Source organism: Rhipicephalus microplus, chromosome 2 (assembly GCF_043290135.1).
Source record: "Rhipicephalus microplus isolate Deutch F79 chromosome 2, USDA_Rmic, whole genome shotgun sequence".
Lineage (NCBI taxonomy): Eukaryota > Metazoa > Arthropoda > Arachnida > Ixodida > Ixodidae > Rhipicephalus > Rhipicephalus microplus.
Genome location: NC_134701.1, coordinates 238,408,709 through 238,431,098, shown reverse-complemented (window position 1 = coordinate 238,431,098; position 22,390 = coordinate 238,408,709). Strand labels below are relative to the sequence as shown.

The following is a 22,390-nucleotide window of genomic DNA, read 5'->3' as shown; positions in this document are numbered from 1 at the left end:
GCAGACGCTGTGAGGAAGGAGGGATGAGGGAGGGAGGGGGAGGAGGGAGGGGGAGTGTAGGAGAGAAGAGAGGGAGAGGGCACGCACGTCCACAAGTGGAGTCCGGACGCCACCGAATCAAGCTCGCTCATAAGATTCTTCTAATCTAAAAGGAAAAAAAATGAAGGGAGAGGAAATACTATAGCTTTTCCTTTATGTATTGCATTTCTTCTTGTTTGTAACCTTGAACCAAGTCATAACCACCTAGCGAACTAGCCCAACAGTATTGTTGACTACCTGGCAGTCCCATACCCATTTCTAATGCAGACACGCTGAGGCGGTTGCCATATTAATATACAGAGTGGTCAGGCTCAGTTCTAATTCAGTGCACATGCCATTACAATATGCCTCCTCTCCAGCTAATCTGTCTATGTCACGGTGTGTGAATTTGCATTACAAAAAAAAAGTATTTGGGTGTCATAGTAAGAACAAGCCAAATAACTTTCCTTCAAAGAGAAGACAAAACATTTCAGAAACATTCTTCCTCTTTATTAAATGTATCAAATAAATGCAAACAAAACACACACTGTGCATTGTGGCATCTGCATCACTGAAAAAAAATGCACTGAGGAAGGGTATGAAAGGTTGCAGAGAAATAAAGTCAAAACAAAAACAAAAATGACATGAACACCTTCATTTCATTTCATTTATTTTCTCTCAATGCACAAGGCGTTACAGAGAGGAGTGGTGGAAAAACAAGTAACAATCTGCACAAACAAATGGAGCATGCTTAAAAAGGGTATGCGTTTATGGTACTCTTGAAGTTGGCCGGGTCAGTGATGGATACGATGAAAGCGGTAAGGTGATTCCAGTCCGTGCTTGTTTTGGGCACGAATGAATTAAAATGGAGGTTTGTACGGCTGCTTGCAATTCCAACTTTGAAGTGGTGATCGCTGCGGGATGAAATGTAGGATGGCGGCAAAAAAAGCGAGTTACTCAGTGAGTGCATGGTATGGTACAACTTGTGGAAGAGGCACAAGCGCGAGATTTTGCGGCGAAATGATAGGCTAGGTAGATTTAAGGCTGACTTCATATGGGTTACGCTTGCTGCACAAGAATAGTTCGACAAAATGAAACGAGCGGCGCGATTTTGAATTGCTTCGATGCTACTGATATGGATGTTTACGTGGGGATCCCATACAGATGATGAATATTCTAGCTTTGGTCGGACTAATGTTTTATAGAGCAGAAGTTTCAGTTGCATCGGGGCAAGGGAGAAGTTACGGCGTAAATATCCAAGTGTGCGGTTAGAATTGTTTTTAATAAGGTCAATGTGAGACTGCCAGAAAAGGTTGTCAGAAATTGTAACGCCGAGGTACTTGTAAGAGCTAACTTTAGTAAGGGGAGAATTATTAAGTACGTAGTTAGCAGAAATATTACATGTTCGACGTGAAACTCTCATTACCTTGCATTTAGTAACATTAGGGTTCATTAGCCAAGTATCGCACCAAGATGAAACATTGTCTAAGTCACACTGAAGGGCAAGGTGGTCAGAAGGGGTTTAATTTCGCGGTAAATAACACAATCATCGGCGAAAAGTTTAGTAGAAGAAGAGATGTTATGTGGCAAATCGTTAATGTAAATCAGGAAGAGTAGTGGGCCAAGAACGGACCCTTGGGGGACGCCAGAGGTTACGGGTGAGAGGGGGGAGTTGGATTCATTCGCAGTTACAAATTGGGAGCGGTCTATTAGAAAGCATTCAATCCATTTTAATATGTTAGCATCAAGATTAAGTTTGCTTAGTTTTAGCAGTAGCAGTTTATGGCATACAGTGTCAAAAGCTTTAGCAAAGTCGAGAAAAATACAGTCAACAAGGGAAGAAGCGTCAATGGCAAGAAAGAGGTCATTAGTAAAGCAGAGAAGTTGGGTCTCACACGAGTACTGTTTCCGGAATCCATGCTGGTGATCACTAAGGAACGAGTTGTTTTCTAGAAAAGTGATTATGTGGGAGTAGATGACGCGTTCCATGAGCTTACACGGTATACTTGTTAATGATATACTTTAGCTGCTCCGAAAACGGAGCAGCTAAAGTATACGCCCTCGATGACCGAATCGACTGCGCCTGCGTCCCTCGCCGTGGTCGGCGTCATGTATGGGCTATAAAGCCAGTCCATCGAAAGAAAGCCGGCATTTTGTTCGGAGCAGTCCAGGCAGCCGCTGGGTCGCGCAACAACTAATCGTCTCTTCTGTATCTGCAGCACAACGGTATCTACCGCTACTGGTTCAGCACATCGGTGTTGACCGCAATCTGGGCTTTTCAACGAGTGTGCTGCTTCGCGGACCGGTGGAATCTGCTGGTTCTGAAAACGGAGCAGCTAAAGTATACGCCCTCGATGACCGAATCGACTGCGCCTGCGTCCCTCGCCGTGGTCGACGTCATGGATGGGCTATAAAGCCAGTCCATCGAAAGAAAGCCGGCATTTTGTTCGGAGCAGTCCAGGCAGCCGCTGGGTCGCGCAACAACTAATCGTCTCTTCTGTATCTGCAGGTGCGTACAAGCTACGTTTGTTCACGCCTAAAACCTAAGAATTAGTGTTGCCTGGACTGCTCCGCGAGTTTTTTTTTTTTTTTTTTGCTGCCAGAGATATGAGTAGCAAAACTCCCACAACCGTCAAGGAACTTAACGTAGCACTAGCGGACTTGAGTGCTCGACTTGATGCTAAAAATGACCAACTGAAGGAAGATTTAAAGGCAATAATTGAAGTAGAGATACAACCGATAAGACAGTCAATTGAGCATAAGCATGCTGCACTAAAGAAAGAGCTGCCTAAGCTAATTGAAAAAGAGCTCAAACCCCTCAAAGAAGCAATGGAATTCATTAATAAGCAATTTGAGGAATTTAAATCGGAAATTGGTGACTTGAAAAATGAAATTGCAATCGTCAGAACGGAAAACAGGGCCATCAAGAATGACTTCAGCAGGCTCACGACTGAGCTAAAGGAAACAAGAAAAGAGCTAACAGAGCTACAACAGTACAGCCAACGTAACAATGTGGAAATTAAAGGTGTCCCCGTGCAAGAAAAAGAGAACCTTGTAGCAGTGATCAAGAGCATATCAACCTATTTGAAAGTGAATATAAATGAATCTGATCTCGAGGTTGTACATCGTGTTCCAACCAGGGAAAAGTCACAATCGAACATCATTGCTAAGTTCATCTCCCGCATCCCCAGAGATAAGTTCATGAATGCCACGAAGAAGCAAAGATTGACCACTACAATCATATGCTTTGAAGGTTCCACCCCGCTCTATATTAATGACCACCTATGTCCAGCTAACAAGGTACTGCTGGGCAAGGCATTAAAGGCGAAGCGCGAAAATAACTGGAAATTCACTTGGGTATCCGGCGGAAAAATTCTCATGAGAAAGACAGAAAATTCGCGAGTATTGCACATAATATGCGCAGAAGATCTATCGCAAATTTCCTGAGCAATGATGTTTGATTTTTCAAGTATCGACCAAGCTTGGCATGAGTACGAAAACTTGTCTGTTGTTCATTGCAATATTCGAAGTGCGCGAAGAAACTTAGACCAATTCTGCGCTCATTTGTCGCGTCATTCATTTGTATACGACGTTATCGCTCTTACTGAAACCTGGTTGAAAGATGGAGAATCTGCGCATGTTCCAGGATACACATTATTATCGCTACCTAGGAAGAGCAGTTCGCTCTTCCTTTATTTGCCATATAACTTTATATGGCGAACTTTATTTGCCATATAATGGAGACAATTAGCCAATCAACCCAAGAATACACAGGCCGAAGACACAAGGAAGCAATATGTCCTTGGGTGACGCGGGACATACTGAATGTTATAAAGAAAAAAGATACATACTTCACTAGATGGAAACAAAACAAAACAAATGAATACTATGAAAAGCAGTTTAAACACTTCAGAAACAAATCAGTCGGGATGTTAAGGAAAGCCAAGAAGCAGTATTACAGTGCTAAAATAGTCCAACAGAGCGGTGACATCAAGCAGGTATGGAAGCTAGTGCGTGAAGTTACGGGAATAGGCGTGAAAAAGCGCATTGCTCCGGATAATCCTACAACAAATACCGCTGATAACTTCAATAATTTTTTTACCAATGTTGGTAACAACTTTCCTGCTCAATCTCAAGCAGATCCTCTACATTCTTGTCAAAACGAAATATTCGAGGAAGAGTTTCAGCTTGCAAGCGTAACCACTGAGGAAATTAGGTCAGAAATCCTAAAACTCCCATGCAATAAAGCCGTTGGTCATGATGGGATTACTACAAAACTACTGAAGGTAAATGTAGACCTTCTTTCGGAGCCTCTTTCCCGCATCATGAATAACTGCCTGCAAAATGGAACATACCCAAATATCCTAAAGATAGCGAGAGTCGTACCTATTTACAAATCCGGGGATTGAGAAAATCCGAGCAGTTACCGTCCCATCTCGGTGCTCAGCATTGTTAACACGCTTTTTGAAAAGGTAATTAGGTCCCGTCTCTGTCGATTTCTAAGCTCAAACGACATAATCTGCCCTGAACAACATGGTTTCATCACAAATAGGTCAACGAGCACAGCTGTTTTTACACTAGCACAGTTCGTCAACTCAGTACTTCATGATAACGAAATTGCCGTGAGCGTTTTCTTGGATATAAAAAAAGCATTCGATACTGTTTCGCATTCCATTTTATTAAAGAAATTAGAATCTTATTATGGCTTCACCGAGAGGACACTTCGGTTATTTTCTAGTTATCTGGCAGATAGAAAACAATGCGTCGTGTTTGACCGTATATCTTCAGGATTTAGAAAAATAACATGTGGAATACCCCAGGGAACCGTGCTAGGTCCTATGTTGTTTTCACTATAAGTAAATGACCTACCATCTGCTCTTTCACGCAAAACCATAATGTACGCTGATGACACTGCATTGCTTTTCCAAGGTAACTCTCTGTGCACGCTAAAAGAAGAAATCACGGCAGAGTTGGCACAGATTTCCGCATGGTTCGCCCGCAACAAGCTCGCATTAAATGTAGCCAAAACTAAATATATCATATTTCATTCCAGAAGAAAAAACCTAGATTATAGTCATCTGAACTTAGAAATTAACAACGCGCCCATTGAGCGCGTTTCCGCGTTTAAATACTTAGGGGTTCTAATAGATGAAAACCTGAATTGGAAAGATGAGGTTAATTACATATCCAAAAAGCTTGCTTTCGCATGCTTCACGCTCATTAAAGCCAAATGTTACTTTCCATATAACGTGCTACGATCATTATACTTCTCTATATTTCACTCTCAGCTCAGTTATTGTAGCGAAATATGGGGCTTTACTTATCTAACGTATATAGCACCGATCATACGATTGCAAAAACGTGCCTTAAGAATTATTACGGCATCGTCCTCTTGTTGCCCAAGCTCAGATTTGTTTTCATCTACTCAGATACTGCCTTTCACGTCTCAGCGAAATTATAAAACCGCGGTGTTGATAAATTCTATCATTAACACCAATTTTCCACTACCTGTGAGTGCGTTTTCTACACCGACCCGTAACACAAGGCATGCAGGCAACGGCAACTTCAACCTCCCTACTTGTAGGAATGTATATGGCGAACGGTTAATACAATTCACTGGTGCTAAAATCTGGAACACAATTCCACTTGAAATTAAACTTGCCCGCAACTTTAAATTCACTTGTAAAATGCATTTTGTAAGTTTTTCATGTTCTTAACCAAAGTTAAGCTCACGTCCACACTTTTTTACGACTCATCTGGCATAGTTATTTTTCTTTCCTTCTTTTTGTTTCTAGTTCTGAAGTGAGTTCGATTGTATTGATTCTTCAACGCAGTTAATTTTGTGCACAAATTGTGCTAAATATTTTGTGGTATCACTATCTTCTGTATTGTTACAATGTATGCCTTTAGTTCTTTATCACTTGTGTACTAAGAATATTTGCAGCAATTTAGCATTTATTGTCATGTGTATTTAATTCGATAAAATATACCTTAAAAGCTACCCTGTCATTGAATTTGTGTATAGATTCATAATCATATTAACTGCACCTCTGCTCCTGACATGTAATAAAATAATCATGTAATAGATTGGACCACTAACTAGCCACACAGGCTAATGGTCCAAATACTTTTGTAACCATGTTTTTGTATTACGTTGATTGAATAAACACTGATGATGATGATATGGGCCTGTAATTGCGGGGGTTATGAACGTCACCTGATTTGTGAAAAGGAACCATCTTTCCCGCTTTCCAGTCACCCGGGAGGCAATGACATTCCAAAGACTGTGTGAAAAGCTTACATAAAATGACAGATGAGTAAACAGAGGTATTATGCAAAAACTTTGCACAGATACCTTCTTCACCTGGAGCACTGGCTAATTTCATGTTTTCTGTCAATTTTTGTATGCTGACACAGTCAAATAAAAGGGGTTCCATGGGAACAAAGTTGTGGGTGGGAGTATCAGGAAAGGAAAGTGCTGTAGGTTTAACAAAGCACGATGAAAACACAGAGCTTAAAATGACACAACACTCTTCTTTTGGTACAAGGCTGTTATCATCATGGATTAATTCTATCGCCTTTTTTTCATTTCCCCTAATCATCTGCCAAAATTTCTGTGGGTTAGTTGCAAGCAGGGAGGGAAGCGTTTGTTGATAATAATTTTCTTTTGCAACGGATAATGTGCGAGTGTACTCGTCAGCTGCGTGATGATAAGCGGACCACCTTTACGCGTTGTTAGTTAGCTTTGCCCTTCGAAAAATTCGTTTCTTTTTATTCAGTAGTCGTTTTAGTGTAAGCGTGAACCAAGGGGACTTTGCGTTTTGCCTAATTCTGCGGAGTGGAATAAAACGATTGGTAAGTTCTGCTACCTTCTGCTTAAACAAATTCCAGTTTTCTTGCACGGACCTTTCCAGAAATTGCGAAAGGTAATCGTTTAGGAAAAGCTGAAGCTCATTATTAATTGAAACATAGTCGGCTCTTTTGTAGTCCCTAAAAACTTTTGAGCTATCATTTCTTTTAGTTGTTTTAGTCATGTTAAAATGAATAGCTAGATGGTCGCTTACGCCCGGAATAACTGATAGGGATTTAATAATGTCGGGATGCGTGGTCAGCACCAAGTCTAGAACTGAGGAGGTGGACAAGGTAATGCGGGTTGGAGCGTTAACCAGCTGGGTAAGGTTAAGTCTGAACACACATCAAGAAAGGCAGCACTGTCAGCAGAAGTTGATGAAATTATTGGGAAAGGGGGAGACCACGAAACATTAGGGAAGTTAAAGTCACCTTACTCGCAACTTATTTAGTACATCGTGTAATTCATTTGCGAAACCGGTAATAAGATTAGGAGGCCGGTAGCAGCCACAAACAACGATATCTTTGTGGTTAATGCGAACACACGCGACAACAATTTCAAGCGGTGAAACAACAGGCACGCTGAACGAGCTACTCTCGTCGCTAATGGCAATCAATACGCCGCCCCCGCACCTCGTACCCCGGTCACAGCGGTAGAATTTAAACTTTTTTTGAACAGTTAAATATTTCGTTATTTTCAATTTCCGCGGACAGCCAAGTTTCAGTTACTACGACGACATCAGCTAGACATGTATCTATTAGCGCAGATAGGGCATCACGCTTGTTAGTAACACTTCGAGAATTACATAGCAAAAAAGAAAATTCGTGAGCTCGAAAATGCTTATCTAGCTATCGATGTGAAGGAGGAACGCTGGCCCCTGCGCATTCCGCATTGCTTACTTCGGGAGCAACGTGAACGGGGTTATCATAAATAGGTCCTGCCTCAGTTACACGATCGGTGACTGGACAATAAACGTAGGCTTTCTTGTTGATTAGTATCTTGTTATACTTCAAGTAATATGGCTGCCCAGTGCTTTTCGCGAAATTTAAAAGCTTTTTCTGGATGTGGCGCATGGCCTTGCAGAAATCTTCGCTAACTGACACGGGGGTGCTGCGAAGCATCGATTTCTTAGTAAAGACACTTTCTCTTGTTTTGAACGAACTGAAGCGAACAATAACAGGTCAACATTTGTTCTGTACATATGTTCCAAGCCTGTGTGCGCGGGAGATGGCTTCATTAGGAAGTTCCAGTTTAAGGGACGCAGACAGGATTTCACGAATTTTTAGCTCCGACTCAGCCCAGGTTTCTGAAGCAGAATCCAATATCACATAAAAAATTAGGTTCTCCCTACGAGAGCGATCCTCGAAGTCATCAAGCCGTGAACTGAGAGCGACACTTTCGTGTCGCACGGCAGCCGTTACAAGACATTGCATCTGTGCATTGTCTGGAACGCTCTCGAGGAAAATAACATTCCGTTCAAGTACAGTTAGTCGGGTGGTTAAATCTGTTACTTTGGCATCGAGTAGCAACTGGTTTTATTTAACTTCATGACTTTAACTTTCTTTAACACCTTCATGACAACACTGATGAAATTTAAAACAAAAATTAAAATGACATAAATACCTTCATCACCACACTGATAAAACAACTAACAAATTCGTTTACCAAGACTACGATAGTAGTAGACCGAGAATGTGTCTGATGCTTCAACAGTTTTACATGTCAGGAAATGCTACAGAAAAAGCATAGCAGTAAACATTTAACAGGGTGTCAATATCATCATCATCATCATCATCATCATCATCATCATCATCATCATCATCAGCCTGACTACGTCCACTGCAGGACAAATGCCTCTCCCATGTACCGCCAGTTAACCCGGTCCTGTGCTTGCCGCTGCCAATTTATACCCGCAAACTTCTTGATTTCATCTGCCCACCTTACCTTCTGTCTCCCCCTAACCCGCTTCCCTTCTCTGGGAATCCAGTTAGTTACCCTTAATGACCAGCCGTTATCCTGTCTACGCGCTACATGCCCGGCCCATGTCCATTTTCTCTTCTTTATTTCAACTATGATATCCTTAACCCCCGTTTGTCCCCTAATCCACTCTGCTCTCTTCTTGTCTCTTAAGGTTACACCTACCATTTTTCTTTCCATTGCTCGCTGCGTCGTCCTCAATTTAAGCTAAACCCTCTTTGTAAGTCTCCAGGTTTCTGCTCCGTTGCTAAGTACCGGCAAGATACAGCTGTTATATACCTTCCTCTTGAGGGATAGTGGCAATCTACCTGTCATAATTTGAGAGTGCTTGCCGAATGTGCTCCACCCCATTCGTATTCTTCTAGTTACTTCAATCTCGTGGTTAGGCTCAGCGGTTATTACCTGCCCTAAGTAGACATAGTCTTTTACAACTTCAAGTGCACTATTACCTATCTCGAAGCGCTGCTCCTTTCCGAGGTTGTTGTACATTACTTTCGTTTTCTGCAGATTAATTTTAAGACCCACCTTTCTGCTCTCCTTGTCTAACTCCGTAATCATGAGCTGCAATTCGTCCCCTGAGTTACTCAGCAATGCAATGTCATCGGCGAAGCGCAGGTTACTAAGGTATTCTCCATTAACTCTTATCCCTAACTGTTCCCATTCTAGGCTTCTGAAAACCTCCTGTAAGCACGCGGTAAATAGCATTGGGGAGATTGTGTCCCCCTGCCTTACACCCTTCCTGATTGGTATTCTGTTGCTTTCTTTATGAAGCACTATGGTAGCAGTTGATCCCCTGTAGATTTCTTCCAGAATGTTTATATATACTTCATCTACGCCCTGATTCCACAGTGTCTGCATGACGGCTGATATTTCTACTGAATCAAATGCCTTCTCGTAATCTATGAAGGCTATGTATAGTGGGTGGTTATACTCTGAGCATTTCTCTATTACCTGATTGATAGTATGAATGTGGTCAATTGTTGAGTAGCCCGTTCGAAATCCTGCTTGTTCCTTTGGTTGATTGAATTCTAATGTTTTCTTTACTCTGTTAGCAATTACCTTTGTAAATAGCTTGTATACTACAGAGAGCAAGCTGATGGGCCTGTAATTCTTCAAGTCCTTGTCATCTCCTTTCTTATGTATTAAGATGATGTTAGCGTTCTTCCAAGACTCTGGTACCCTTCCCGTAAGGAGACACCTCGTAAACAGGGTGGCTAGATTTTCTAACACAATCTGTCCTCCATCTTTCAGCAGATCTGATGTTACCTGATCCTCACCAGCAGCTTTGCCTCTTTGCATGCTCTCCAAAGCTTTTCTGACTTCTTCTATCATTACTGGTGGGGTGTCATCTGGGTTACTGCTAGTTCTTATAGTATTAAGGTCGTGGTTGTCTCGGCTACTGTAAAGATCTCTGTAAAACTCCTCCGCTATTTTAACTATCCTATCCATAACTGGCAGAGCTTTCGAAGTTGATTAATAGATGTAAAGTATGCGATGTAAGAAGGTATAACATGGAGAGAATTGAACACGCTCTGAAAAACGGAGGAAGCGTCAAAGCAGTGAAGAGGAAACTTGGGATAGGCAAAAGTGGGATGTATGCACTAAGGGACAAAGAAGGGTGTCAATATGCTGCAATATTAATATGCTGTCAGTTGGACATTGCAAGGCACGTTAAGTCTGTAAATAGAGCATCCATTATATTCCAATGATTAAAAAAATCTTGAGGCCAAAGAAGTACAAGAAATGCAAAAACTCTTTAAACGACTAGAAAACTGTGCAAAGGAACAAGCACAAAAAGTGCTGAGTTTGAGAGTACATGTAAGTACACCTGATGATCCACATAACAAGTATGACATAAGTTGTCAACTGCTGCACTCAAAATATTCAATGAACAAAGAAGTACATTGCATCGAAGTTAAGAGCTATCGATGTTGAATAATAGTATGAAATATGAGAAAAGGTATATAGATCTGCAATGCCAAATGCAAGGGCAGGTCAAATGTGTCAGGAGAAGAAAAAATAATGAGCAGCTCAGCTGCTGCAAATGAACACTGCAGGAAAATAACTAAAAAGCAAAGTGCATATTCATATTTCAGTCAATGCAACACTGAATGAGTCACAGCCAAGGTCATCTGCACCCCGGAGATAAAAGAAAATCTTACTTTCCAGAGTCAAGGGAAAAGCTGCACTTGTAGTCTACATAGTGAAAAATTCGGGCTCAGCTGCACAGCACGCCATAAGAGGAAAGAAAGATACAGCAACTGTAGAAGTTTCAAATGGACCTATGTTTTAATTATATGGAATTGGCAAGTTTCTCTGCCCCATTGGCACAATTTTTTTTTCATCGGGTGTAAGCATATTACTGAAACAAATATTTCAGATGCTAAAATTGAGTTTTGCAATACAGATATATCAGTGAAAACTGGCCCTGAATTCACGAAGAAGTCTCTGCCCACCCAAATTTTGGCAAGTCTTCTGTCCAAAATTTCAACAGCAGTTTTCAAAGAACTAAAGGAAATGAAGATTATCCACTACAATTCACTGTTTGGCCAAAATGAAATTCCTAAGGAGGCCATCAAATGTCAGCAAAGCCAAACCAGAGAGCACATCAAATGTGCAGAAGGTACAAGCTCAACACTACAGATAAAATGTCTGCAAGCAGTTGCACAGTCTGGCAGCAACTATGCAACTGGCACTACAACACCGGTCATCACTGCCATTGCTTAGTGTTGCTCATTACACCATGTTCATCTTATCTTGTCCGGGTGGTGGGTACTGCTGTGGGTACTGTGGTGGAGCTGCAGGGTAACCTGGCTGTGCAACATAACCACTGGGGAGCATTACAGCATCTGGGGTCATGCCCACTTGTCCTGGGTTCTGACTGATAAAGGCCAACTGCTTGTAGAATGATACCACGACCATGAGGAAGTAGATCTGCAGAGAACAAGTGACAATGTAGGTACATATAGCTTTGCAATAGCAACGATAGCCACACTCAACCATGAAGCATATAATCATCTATCTACTATGCATCACTCACTACAAATTGACCACAAGATCACTTAAAATCACTCAAATCATTTAAAATGAATAGGTAAAAGCTTCGAATATTCGCCGAAGGTTTCGAATATTCATTGAATATTGCATTCGTAATATCTGTATTAGATTCGATAGAGCATGAGCGCTAAATACAGTTTCTTCCTGTTGGTTCGCGCGCATTGTTTCAACGCGGTCTTTGATCTCCTCGCAATTTATCATGACAAATGATCCGAGTGTTATTGGTCGTCTGCTAAGCTCATGTGCACATTTTGTCATAGCACTGTGTGTAGTGTTCAATCATTAGTGAAGCATGCACCGGTAATCATCGGCAACTTCATCCAATGTTTAGCCAGTGCTGCCCAGGTGGCACGCCTAAAATTTAAATGATGCGCCGCCCTGGCGAGCTGGCTGAGAAGCAGCTAGTAGTAGAGAGCCGCCGTGAGGTGTCCTATAAGCACGTTAAAACGTGCTCTTGTACACCTTGCGCGCACTATAACTCATGGTGAATGCCATGCAACACTGCCACCGGTTTTGTTCGACCTGTGTTGTGTTGTAGGTACTTTGGAAAGTGCAAGACCAGCGAAGATTGGGACACTTCGCTAAGAACTGTGACGCAGCGGGCCAGCAGCGATGCCAGTGATTAGATGTGCTGTGCGCAGTCGGGTACCTTCGCGAGACTTGTCGAAAGGATAGAATCTGTCCGATTTGAAGTACATGCATGTATGACGGGGAAGAAACAGTTTTTTCACAGAAACAGCAACTACGATTTTACGGCGAAATGCCATACAATGTACGACGTAAACTTTCAGATAAGTGTGTTCTAATTGAGCGAGAGAAGCTAAACATAATATGCAGTGTGCTCGTTATATGTCCACTTTGAAATAAAATTAGTGTCTTAGACAACACTGAGGTAGCATTTGGCCCAGTCACAGCCGTTTTTGGCAGCATGTCAAATTTATACAGTCTGTAGTCACAGCTCTTGCACAATATTACAGAAGCTGCTTCCCACACACTTTCCTTTATTGTGTGTTCAGCAGCCAGCCTTAACTCACAAAATGCTTGATCGCGCTCTTAAAGAAAAATGTTTTGAAGCCGACGGTGAATCGCAAAATAAATGTACAAGGCGACCTGCAAAATGAAAGACCAGAAAGTGTAAAGTGGAGGTTTGTGGTGTTAGCAGAAATGCGAACATGTCGCAACGGCCATGCTTTAACAAAGTAAACTCTCCGTTGCCTGCAGACCATTTGCAAGCTTGTATTCCGCTGTTGTCTAAGCCTGAGACTTTTTAAAGAATACCTTTGAAGAACCTGGTGGTAATAGATTTTAACGGTTCAGTGTTTGACATACAGTGTGTGATCAATGATCAGTAATGAAACATGCCTAGATCATCACGGTTTTTCTAGCAGTCATGGTTTTGTAGCTGGTCTGTAGCTGTGCTCATGACGGTCAGACGTAATCCCATATTTAGTCAAATGTGACGAGTTTTTTTTTCAGATTTTTGCTACTAAAGTCACTCCTCACAAATCAAATGACAACTGTTTTTTTTATTCCCTGGATATAATGAAATGTCATCCCTTTCATTACTGTAGAAGTCGTGGTTCAATTGCATAAATACTGTGTGTGTAATATGTGACGTGATGCTTGGTACAGAAGTTTTCATGTGCTTTCTTTAATGTTTTCAAGGTAAGGTTTAAATAAAAACATGATGTTTTCCAGGCTGCCAACCTATGTGCATTGGTGAAAAGCTATGCCAGAGCGAGTCAATCATGTTCTGGAATATTTTCTCCTGTTAAAACCTTTTTGTCATTGTGGGATTTGAAAAAATAACAATAATGATGGTCAAGAAGGTTTTTTGTTTTCCTTGTTCGGTCATTGCACACGGCGGCATGGTTCACATTAGTAGCCACATTTATTTGTATTTGTTTTCATGACGACCGCCTCTGTTTGTACGCCCGAATGCTTCCGGCCGCGCCCAACAGGGTGGCGGCGCTCCATGTCCCAGAAACGCGCGAGCTGGCTCCCCATAGGGTCACTGACGTTGCATTTTTCACTGTCATAGCATTCCTTTTGTGCTGCTTCCGAAGCTCATCTTGAACATTGAACTACCAACCAAGAGGCTAGAAAACAGCCGCGTGAGAAGCACGCAGGTAAAGCTGCTCGACGAAGACAAATGCAACGAGGCGAAGCCTGACTTGGAAAACAAGTACCAGGTAATGATGGCGATAGAGCTGTAGCCCATTTGAACATGGCGGGCCGATAGAGAAATCGTGCGGGCATTCTGATGATGATGACCGTGGCGGGTCCAGTGCTGGTCATTGTTTTCACAGCCGTGAGCAGCTTTTTACAATAGCTATTCATTATTTTGAAGTGTTATGAAGATATATGAGAGATAAAATTTCACACGTTATTCTGAAACATTCAGTATTCTGATATTCGCAGTTGTGAAATATTTTTACTATAAACCAATGAAAATTTGCAAGACAATTTTCGAAGTGTCATGAATATGAAGAAAGTGTTACCGTATTTTTCGGTGTATAAGACCCTGTTTTTTTCCAAATTTTTCCGAGGTGCGTCTTATACATACTTCTTTTTGTAGTTCTTTTGGAAGAAACTCGCGTTGATACTGATTAGCCTTTTTATAAATGACTAGAACAATAGGATGCGAATGATGCGTCATAATTATAAGAGCAAAGACTCAACATGCCAATACTACAATTCCACAACAAAAACGAAAATACATAATGTCACCGTGCAAGTTATCAGCTCACGGAAGCTATGCAAGTTTCAGAGGCTATACTCGGTGAAATCGGCCTGACAATAGGTGCACAAATCTAACCCAATCCAAATTGGACTCGGCTTCGTCCGCTCTTGCATGCTGTTGTTCAGCGAGTCGGGCTGTCTGGCCAGTCGCCATTTGCAATCTTACTCGTTCGGTTGGTCTGCGCCTTTCTTATTTTCACCTGCAGCATGCCGGCTACGCGGGAAAGTTACACGGCAAAGTTTATGCTCACCGCTATGAAGTATGCTGAGGAGTACAAGAACCGGGCTGCGAACTGTCATTTCCACGTCACCGAAAAAATTATCCGTTCATGGAGACAGTCTACTGGCAAGCTTCAGGCTATGAATAGCAACAAGAAAGCTGACCACGGCAAGAAGGCATGATGGCCAGACCTTGAGGGACGTCTGCACACAAATACTGGAGCAGTGTGCCCAAGGTAGGGTGATGTCGACAGTGCAGCTGCGTCTCAAAGCGCAGGTGCTAGCGAAGGAAGTGTGCGCCGTTAACTTCATTGGCGGGCAGTTCTGGTGCTCAAGATTTATGCACCGCAAACGCTGGCGATGAGGGCCCGCACAAGCATGTGCCAAAATCTGCCAGCAGATTTAAGGACAAGCTTGAGAGGTTCAAGGCTCTCATAAAGAAAGCCATTGAAGATGATGGCAAAAATGACAGCTCTATAATAAATGTGGACTAAGTGCCACTGACGTTTGACATCCCAATGTAGAGGAATGCGGCACCACAAGGTGACTAGGCCATCAGCATCAAGACTACCGGCCATGAAAAAGTGCACTTCACGGTTGTGCTCGCGTGTTGCGCCAACGGACAAAACTTCCCCCAATGGTAATAGTTAAGCGGAAGATGATGCCAAAAGAGGCCTTCCCGTCTGGCATTAACATAGAAACGAGCGTGAAAGATTAGATGGACAAAGAAATGATGGGCAAGTGGCTCGAGAAATGCTTTTTCTAAGTGACTGGATGGTTTCTTTCATGCAAAGAAAGGGCTCCTGGTCTTGGATAGTATGTTGGCCCATATAACGGAGCTGACGTTAGAACTCATCAAGTCAAAGAACAGCTCCACCGCCGTTATCCCAGGAGAGATAATGAAAACGCTTTAGCTGCTAGAAATTTTAGTGAACCGCAGTTTCAGGGCTATTCTGCGGCACCAGTGGGAGTCGTGGATGTCCGACGGCAAGCACAGCTACACTGCGACCAGACGCATGAGGCGTGCTTCATTTTACGAAGTCGTGAAGTGGGTGCAGGCCTGGTCGCAGTGTCACAGGACACAGTAATTGCGGGGTTCCGCAAGGCAGGCCTGCTAGCATCCTCAGCCCCTGACCTTGATCATGACGGCAGCAGCAGCGATTCCGAAGACGAAGCAGAGGTGGTCCCAGTGTTGCTGCCCCCAGAGCTTGCCGAGCTATACCAAAGTGCGCCGTAAGCGAGGACTTTGGGAGATTTGAAGAATAAAGCGTTTTTCCAGCAGTCATGCGGGACCTTTCAGTGGGTGTGCATTATTTTTTCTCTAGTTTGGCATTGTATAAGTTTTCTTACGGACTAGCGCTCAGAAAAGCAAGCACGGCACTTTACAATGCTCGCTCGACCACACGTTATGAAGTTTATTTGCGGAAAGCAAGGAATTTCAGGTGCCTTATATATCAAGTCTTGCGTGGAAACTTGCGAAAAGTGGGGGTGCGTCTTATATAAACATGCATCGTATACACTGGAAAATACGGTAATCTGAGGTTCGTTATAACGAGATTTCACTGCATCGCTCGTAGAAATGACGACAACTTGCTGTCACCACATTGACCTGACAAAATATAACTTATGTCACCTTCGCATGGTCATGTGCAAAGCGAGCATCAAGAAAAAATGTCACTGCGCAAGGGTGCAAGGGCAGTGCTTACAGAGTGAGTTTAAGTCGACACACTGCATGCAACTTGCTAGAGACACTCAGCGTCACAATGAGGCAGTTAACGCAAATCATGTGTAGCTGCACTGGTTTTCAATAATGAATCACCGCCAAAATGCCTGCACATGTTTCAACGAAAGCCTGAAAGCCCATCAGCTTGTGCCGCTGTCAGCAATGTCAGAATGTATTCCTTGTCATAGTTTGATAGCAACGCTTGGTCTTGCGAATAAGCTGAAGTGCTTTTTACGCAATGACACACAAAGAAAAGAGCACGTACTTTCGTAAATGTTACAAAGGCGTTAGCATTGTTGCTAACAACGATGCACGTAAGCTGATGGAAGTTTGAGGCAGTTAATGCATAGTTATGCTGCGTTCCCAACATCTCCTCTGGGAATATGTCGATTGGGCACCACACTCGAATATTCAAGTTACAATGCATATTATAAGCTTCTTTTTCGATATGTTATCGAATTGAATACAATTAGTACGAATGCAAATTTTAAAATGTTTGAATATTTACATACTCCTTGCAAAAACGAAACAGCATGTCAAACGCTTAAAATAATCTAATGGCTTCTTTTACGCCTTCAAACACCAGTACAGTTTTTGGTACGCTTGTCTAGAGTGCTTCAGTGCTTGTATCTGAGTATGGCATTGCATCAGTTTTTCCACTTGCCAATTGCAAGGCTTCAAGAATATTCTGCAATGACCAATAAAGGCACTGCCAAGTGAAATAAAGATAATAAAGGGAAGAGGACACGAAGCAAAACGCTCAGGAGACTCCAATAAGTTAGCTGTGCAATTGCAAAAAGGTTCTGCAGTGCTATAAGAGAGGCTGAATGTTCTCAGATGCAAGCTATCTTTAACCAGGCTTTATTAACATATTAAACCCACATAGCATGGTGCTTTAAGCACACTTGACAGGTGCATTGATGAATGTACATGTCGTGCCTCAAGGAGTACTTAGGCCTCGGGTAACTATGCTTCCCGAAACAGAGAACACAATCAGTTTTCTGGACACGCTACATAATTGCAGCCGATAGCTATGCATGTGTAGCAAATGCAATGGGAGAATAACCACAGGATGGACACTTATGTGTGAGTAGTAAGTAAACCAGTGATACCTGCAAGGCGAGTACCAACATGAGAGCGCAGAGAAGCAAAAGCAACTGAAGATCACCCTGAAAAAGACATGGACAAAATGGTACGAGGACAGCACTAACAGCAAATTAAATGATAAGACTTTATACACGATATTGTGGGTTATGAGAAACACCAGAGTAGGGTGGCTCGAAATTAATTTCAAGCACCTGGAGTTTTTAATTATGCATTAATACAAGCACACAGTTTTCGCACTTCACCCCTAAGTAAATGCAACTGCCATGGCCGACTGAACCGAAGCTTTCAAACTTTGCAACACGACACCTTAACTGCTACCCTATCATGGCCAGTATGGCATCAACCTTCTGTGACAACACAGCTAAAACACTTTTTTTTACTACGCTTCTGCATACAGTTCATACCTATAAACAATGGTGGGCTACACAATATAAAACACTTTAGCAGAGCAGTAACAGCCAAAATAGAATTTGGAGCAGTTATTGGAACAAGAAAATGTTGCTTTTAGAGCACAAAACTATAAATTATAAAAAGGCTTACTTCTGTAAAAGAAAAAAATATGTACTAGCAATTCAACATCACTTAACTACTGCACAGCGCACATGAAAACTACCATTCCAATAAAAATCAGTATTTTGAACTACCCCACATTATAAAAAATGAAATCCACCTTAACAATAGCACTGCTGGCGACCTTAATACTTAGGAGATTTGTAAAGCATGAATAATGTTTTTCGGGACGGCAGAAATATCATACACAGCTCCAAATCATTGCCAGAAATTGATTTTTTATAAGTCAGCTATTATACTAGTACTCCCAACTATGCGGTGCATTCAAGCATCAGTAATTCAGAAAAGAAATGTGCCATGCCACATGACAACAAGTATTGACAGCCCTTTTTGACTTGGTTTAGGCTTAGTTTAGATTGATAAACAACACTGAGATCGACAATGCCAAAAGTTTCCCTATCATAAGTTCATTATTAGCAGAGAAAATCAAAATTGAAGTTTAAAAGTAAATTCTCAGCTAAAATTTCCACGTGTGATGTAGTGAATTTCAAAATGAATTTTCCGTATTTTTACAACATTGGCTCAATGAAATTTTCTGAAACCTCGTATGCCAGGTCTAGGGACAGAAGACAATGTGCTTAATTTTTATCGAGTAATGCTGTACAGGACCCGATGATTGCTTTCAAAATTTACTACGTCAAGGTGTTTGGTGCGGGAATCTCTTTGGAGTCTCTACTCTAATTTTTTTTTACGGCTTTCACACTTACCAAGTCTCATGTCAGGTTAAGAGTGGTGTTTTCACGATTGCAAAATTGTACTTTACTAACATGTGGAAAATCATTTTGCTCTTTAAATAAAGTCAACGCTCATTCTAACGAACCTATGCACAACAGCCTTTTGACTAGAACGGACCATTATTCAGCTTAAGTTTGGTCTGCGTATTAAATTAATGCGGTGAAGTTAGCCATTAATGAACCGCAATACAACGGACAATCGACTATAGTGGACGAAATTAGTGGCTCTTTTTGATGAAATCGGGCACATATAGCGTACTTTTGCCATGTTGATGCAGGCTAACAATAGACTTGACTACTCCGCTCTCCACACGATGAATCCACTGCAATATTAAACTGCAGCTGGCAACGTTAGTGGCTTTCTGCCAACCTAGGCCTCCAGCCAAGCCAGTATGATAGAACATTTGCGACGTTTCTCCGTTGATTCCACAAATAGTTCGAGTGTTGCAGCCGACTAAAATGCAGCACAAGGTGATTGCGTCATTGTTCAAGTGTGCTCTCCAATTTCTTAAAACGAATTTCTTTTCGAGCTAAGTGTAAATAAAATGTCTTTTTTTGTGTGTTATATGTTCATCACTCATGTAGTAACATTGTTAGGCATTGCAACCAAAGTTTTGAAAGCAAGAGGTTCTGATGCTCTAAGCAGGTGAGCTTCGCTGCCAGATTAGAATATTAATGCAACAGGAACCTTGATACACTGTCCCTGCAGATACTGTAACCACACTAATTAATTAGAACTCGCACTTCGATTTTGTTAATAACCACTTCTGGTGATCGCAATCTTTCCTGTGGATTACATGCACAATGCGTCAGCAGAACTAGCCTACCCCATACTGCTGAGCATTAGTGCGATGATCATCGCAAGAAGACGCTAACCCCTCCCCCTCACACCGTAGTTTAGATATTAAACTTCAGATAATACTGACTTGTTTTGCCAGATTCAACTGTAGCACGCTTTCCCACAGGCCACTCATTTACTGTGGCAAAGTTAGCTTTAGAAGCATTCTACATGCAATAGAACAAGGCCAAGAATTTTCGCAACGCTGTGCTGCGGATCGGTATTTGAGGCTCCTGAGAACACATGAGTCAAATATAGCGCAGCATGCGACCTGGAATTTAAAATAAAATGTCAAAGTCAGCTCAAGATCACTTTCTCTTCTCTTGATGAATCACGCTACAGGCCCAACACCCCTGCATCCCAAACCAACAATCGGCCATTAGCTGAACTCAGCATGGCAAGCTCTGTCAATACTGGAGTCACCGTGCGAGGCCGAAACTTGTCCATGTGTGTGAGCGCAATTACAGTTAAAAACCATGCATTCGAACAAAAAGAAAGAAATGCTCGTGTTCACGAGGCACACGTGACATATTTTCTTTCCCAGTGCCATCCTTCCTTGCATAGATTGCAATGCTTTCGTCGGGACAAAAGAAGAGAATGCACCGTGCAACAAATCTTTACATTTATAAACTCCACTCCTCCTGGATGGATTAAAAATTTTTTTGAGGCAGTGGATTCGTGAGGCAATAATCCCCTTAGTAAATTATTCCATGGCTGTTTGGAAAAGTGTTGCAGGGCACCTTCAAGCCATTAAAATACCTTTGTGAGAGATTTACTTATTGCACCACACCAAAGTATGTTTACTGCATCTTTGATGGTGTACTTCCCGCCACAGATTCTACCTGGCCAGAGCTACAGTCAAACCCCGCTACAACAAAACTGATGGGGCCCAGAAAAAATTTCGTTGTAGTGAATTCAAAAAAAATATATAGCCGATCTTAGCTAGCAAAACAAAGAAACGTTTGTTCTCAAAATTCGAAAAGTGTCCGCTGCTTATTCTTTCCTAGCAGCATCACGAGGCGATTCTCACCCATGCATAGCGAGGCCATGGTGAAAAACACGCTAAAACAAAGCCTACAACCGCTTTCGTGAACGAACCAAACAGTTGCATTTACACATACTTTCAAACCAACAGCTTTCTGCCGTCGAAGTGTATCCGAGAATGCCGAGATAAAAACAGAGTATCGTGGAGCGGCGACTTTTGTCTTATTCCATGCCATTCTTATCATCCATCACTCGCAGTGAGACGATTTTTTTTATAATGCAGACAAACAGCCACTCTGATTAGTTACCACACTGGCCAAGCGCAAACAAAATGATAAGCATTGGCATCGGAAAAGGCATCGTTCCGCAGTTACACCCAGCAGCTGCGTAAAGAAAACTAAGACCTGAGCGGCAGCTTCAGCTTCAAATTGTCAGTGGCTCAAAAGCAAGCCAGTGGCAAAAGCAGGGCAGTCTCATTGCTATCACTATTGAACAATGGCGGCGCCCATGCTTGCTGAACAGCAGTGGTTTTTGGTGGTTCCAACGCGTGTTTTAGACTTTTTTGACATATTTTCAGGTTGTGAAAGTGCAACAAAATGTTAAAGCAAGAAATATCTGAGCCTGGAATCCCATCGCGAGATTTCGTTGAAGCGGGACAGCAGAAAAAAAAGTGTTCATTGTGGAAATAATATTTATGCATTTACTCCTATGGACTGCTGATAGGGAACCATGAATTTCTCGTAGTAGAAATTTCGTTGAAGCTGTGTTCGTTGTTGGGGGGTTCAAGTGTATTTCAAATAGCAATTTCCACACAAAAACACAAGGGTAAATTAATGTGTATATTGAGCCTCCTTACATAATAGAAGCATAGAGCATGAAAAATGCCTTCGTTTATTTGCATTGCACATACAGTGAAACCTTAGTGACACGAATCTCACGGGACCATGAAAAATAAGCGTATCACCCAAAATTGTTATCACCAGAAAGAGAAAATTAGCATGTGCCAAAAGAAACCTTGCGTGCATTTTAATTTCTTTTTCAGGGCCGTAGCAACATAAAGAAGAACAGATTATCAGTTACGTTTTCATATGTCTGCGATCATATTAGCACTGTAAATATACGGCCTGTATGCGCATATTTAATGAACCAAGTGCATTGTGACTTGAGATAGCAGTAACCCCTCTCAAATTTATAATGCTTTTTTGCATAAAACCGGAGTGTTGCGGCAAGAGTAACAGAAGAAGCGTTTTGACGTGATAGACAGAGGTCACAAAGCTTCAGAGCCATGTTACAATTTTGTCAATGCGAAGGTGTCGGGAATGATTTTGGGAGATTCACTGCCATGCCCACAAAAGTGCGACCTCAACAGTAGTGCATGTTGACGTTGTGGGGCCTCACTTTTTCGCCAAGACACTCCTTGCATTCTTTTGTTTTTAGTCCACTTTTATAGTATGTGCAGACATGTGTAAACACAGTGCCATGACAGCAGCCCGTGTCGACGCATTAGAAAAAAATTATGCCGCCAATGCCAATCTGTAATCTAAAAGTTAAGACACACTAAGGCACATTAG

The 22,390-nt window shown here is 42.0% G+C and overlaps 1 protein-coding gene across 1 annotated transcript in view; it reads right to left on the bottom strand.

Annotated features, from left to right (window-relative positions):
- Positions 1-22,390, bottom strand: part of LOC119185526 (uncharacterized) — a gene marked incomplete at its 5' end in the record, with an annotated part of 35,824 nt that overhangs the window by 12,378 nt on the left and 1,056 nt on the right. The window lies entirely within an intron of this gene.